The sequence below is a fragment of the Penaeus vannamei genome, chromosome 26 (assembly GCF_042767895.1).
Source record: "Penaeus vannamei isolate JL-2024 chromosome 26, ASM4276789v1, whole genome shotgun sequence".
NCBI lineage: Eukaryota > Metazoa > Arthropoda > Malacostraca > Decapoda > Penaeidae > Penaeus > Penaeus vannamei.
The window spans coordinates 24808535-24812246 of NC_091574.1; the positions used below are offsets into that span (position 1 = coordinate 24808535).

Sequence of the window (3712 nt, forward strand, 5' to 3'; positions counted from 1 at the left end):
AAAAAAATCAACAAGTTAAGTCTCTTGTTTATGCAACTATTCTATCCTTTGCCAGCATTCACCATCAAGCTATACATGAAGGGAAGGAGGCCAAACATAGTGGTAAAAAATATTGACATTATTAATCACAAGTTTTGAATGGCATTATATCCTAGTCTTCAAATCGTACAAAACCACACTCCTTGTAATATACAGTAGCATCTTATCTTACCAAATTAAACCTATAATATCAATTAGCTCTATACACACACACAGGCCTGAAGAAACCTTACCATTAGTTCCCAATACAACCTTTAAAATAATAATGGTGAAAAAAAGGCCAGGAATTCTCAAAACTTGAATGGTGTTACAATTATGCACCTTGTATATCAAAGGAAATTGACCAGGTTGTGTCAGCTAAGCCATAACCTGTAATATTGCACCATGCAAAAGACTGATTGTACTGGACTCAATGGCAAAGCCTCATTAGGGAATCCTTTCGTTCTTTTAGGTGTGACAACAAATGCCGCAGGCACTTTTAATTTGTTACTTTTTTATTCATTCATTATTTTTCTGTAGCAGTGAGGCTGACAATATCTGAGCATCCTGAAAAGGTCTATGCCCTGCCATGCTCCCGTAACTACAAGCTGAAGAACCATATTGCAGAAAATAGTTTTTGCTTTTCTTTTTGGTCCTTGACCCATTCATTACCTCTCAACACAATTCCTTGACATTTTCAAAAAAAAATGGGACCACACAGTTTCTCCCTTCAAATGACAATTTGGTGCCTATTACCAGTTAGGGTAGCATAGAGAGCATCCAGTGTGGCCAAAAACACCTGGTGTGTGCACACACATTAAGACACATAGCTGGAACTATAAGGTATAATTTCAGTGGCACAATTTAATGATTTACAATTTTATTTTGTAAGTTCTTAATGAATTTTTTTTTTGCAATTAGGCTGTGATTTGGAGTCTTTAATCTTACTTTTTATACCTTAACAAATAATTGTTTATGTTATTAAAAAATACATTTCATTTTTTCCTATGCCACAAAAAGCTACCTCTACATTGGACTTGATAAATAAAATATTGTGTATATATGCCATTACATAGTAAATATTGTCCAAAAATAATTTTCACTTTAACTGTAATCAATAATTTACATAGAAAAAGTATTTTAATGGTTCATGAAATTATTTCATGATAAAAGAACTTGTATTATGTGGGCTTATTTGTAAAACCAAATTGCACACTTTTTAAATTTTATGCTTGACTACCCACATCCGCTTTGAACATATCAAAAACTGTGGCTAAGCCCATCTCTAGCTTTATGGCAAGGTATAAAAAATAAAAGATAAATAAAAATAGGATACAGATAAATAACTTATCCCTTATATAGTTAGACTGCCTCAGTGGTTATGAGAATCTGTAGAAAACCACCTCTTTTCATTGGTCCTTAATAGTATGTACATCAATTTCATTTTCCTTCAATCCATTCTAAATGCACCTAAGACTGCATGTATCTGTGTGATACAATCCCATATTTCTTGTAAACCTTAACTAATCCAGGCAGGAATGTAGTAAATCTTGTTACAGGATCTGGCAAAACCCTATTCTGACACGTGTCACTCAAGAGGTGAAGCACTCCACACTCACTTATACTTCCCCCCCACTTTGCTGCCAACTGCGTAGAGATCTGCCTTTTGCTGTACCTGAGATTACTGATAATGTTTCCTTCAAATGAACTGCTGGTATGTACCCCAATTTTTTCTTTAATGCTTCGATAAGTCTATTACACGTTCAATATTCTTCCATGCAAACACATCTTTTAAGGCAATTTGGAATCAATAAGCAAAACATGAATACATACTTTTTCTAACTATCTTTTCTTTTCTTTTATTTGGAGTTGCATAAAGAGAGAGCAAACACAGTTTGCCAATCCCAAAAGCCTGTTTAGCTATTGAGTGTGTTGCAGTCCACTAAAGTAAATTATAAAACATGACATGTCTATACAAAGATTTACAAATTTACAAAAATGGCCTCATGTTTTCCAAAGCTTAAAAAGTGAGCTTTTTAACTTAGAAGTACAGAAAGAGGTAAAAGATATCATGAAGACAACAAACATAAAGCATGATATCAGCCAGCTGCTACAAAAAGGACTATGCTTCTAACCGGAACTCAAAAAGATGTCCATGTTTATTGCTGTGGCTGATAAACACATCCCTATTTACAGCTCACTTGTAAGGAGTCTTTTGGAGTGATAAGAAATGAATGCATGAGAAGGAGAATACTGAGGATTGAACAGGATGTGAAAAATTAGCTGAGGGTATATTCACTGTTCAAAACCACAATAATAAAAAAAGATGAATAAAATCAGTGTGAAAGTGAATGAAACAAATATGTAGGTGCATATGTGTGTGTGTAGACTATATATATATATATATATATATATATATATATATATATATATATATATATATATATATATATATATATATATATATATATATATATATATATAATCTGTGTGTGTGCTGCAAGTAGAAATTGAATTAATGCATGATAATGTATGATGTATGATTGTGAAAAGACAATAAAACTGAATGAGAAAGTGAAAAAGAAAGAAATCTGGTTAATCAACTGAAGAAAAAGTAACAAAGTATGCATAACAATCATGCAATCTTCTGAGTATTACAAGTTATTAATAAATATTCAAACGGCAGTTTAAGAAAAAAATAACAATATCTACAATAATAATCATAACTAACATTAGTTTCATGATTGTTATCATTAGTGTCATTAACATTACCAACATCATTATGATAATGACAATGGCAACAATGACTACATATGAAAAAAAGAAAAGAATAATAACAGAACTGACAAACTGCCAACCTGGAGGCAAAATCTACATATCAAAACCATATGTACGTATGTACAGTACTCATGTTTGCGTGTGTGTGTAAACTGAGGGAAAAAGAATTCATTCACCAGCAAGAGCATAACAGTAAAGAACCAACACATAACACTTTCTATCATATACAAGTTCCAAGTTGAGCATGAGGTGAAACAATACACAATGCACTTACAAGTGTATGCTTTCTCCAACACTTTTTTTTCTGTTTGTTAAAACAAATTTCCTCTCTCTCTATCTCAGCATATCTTTGGTGCAAACTCCAAGTGTCTGTAAATGCCATAAATAGGAAACATTCCCTTTTGTAACATAAAATCTCCTAGAAGGCAGTTCTTTCATCTCATTTTTTTCATGTCCTCTTTTTTAAGCTCCTTCCATCAATCCACATGCATGAATCCACAATCATGAGAAACGAAAGGACCAGCATTATAAGCATAAAAGTATATTACCACGTCATAAAATTTATCTTACAATGGGACTGCATTGGCAATAATCTACATGAAGCGTGTCTATTACTGAAGGTTGGGGGAGGATTTGCATATGGAAAAGTCACTGCTTAAACACCTGGCAGAAAGGAAAACTGAGAACATTTTCCTCTTTTCAGAAAATTTCATGTATAAACACAAATACAGCCACAGTATCAGCCATACAAAGTAACTATCACCACTTATCATGTCTCTTTCTCACAAAAATATGTCTGCACGCAGCAGGAGAAACACTTCCAATGACTTTTGCCTTTCTATGATTTCTGCTTCAATAATTTCTTTTCCCTGAATATCATGTATAAATCATACTTTGGTCACAGACACTACATCTG

General features: G+C 32.9%; 1 protein-coding gene across 1 annotated transcript in view; it reads right to left on the reverse strand.

The window, feature by feature from the left end:
• Positions 1–1865: 1865 nt before the first annotated feature.
• LOC113806269 (Tyrosine-protein kinase Src42A) overlaps positions 1866–3712 on the reverse strand; it is a 52035-nt gene continuing 50188 nt past the window's right edge. The window contains exon 9 of the mRNA XM_027358403.2: positions 1866–3712. This exon is cut by the window's right edge and continues 917 nt beyond it. The gene's annotated coding sequence lies outside the window, so the exon portion shown is untranslated.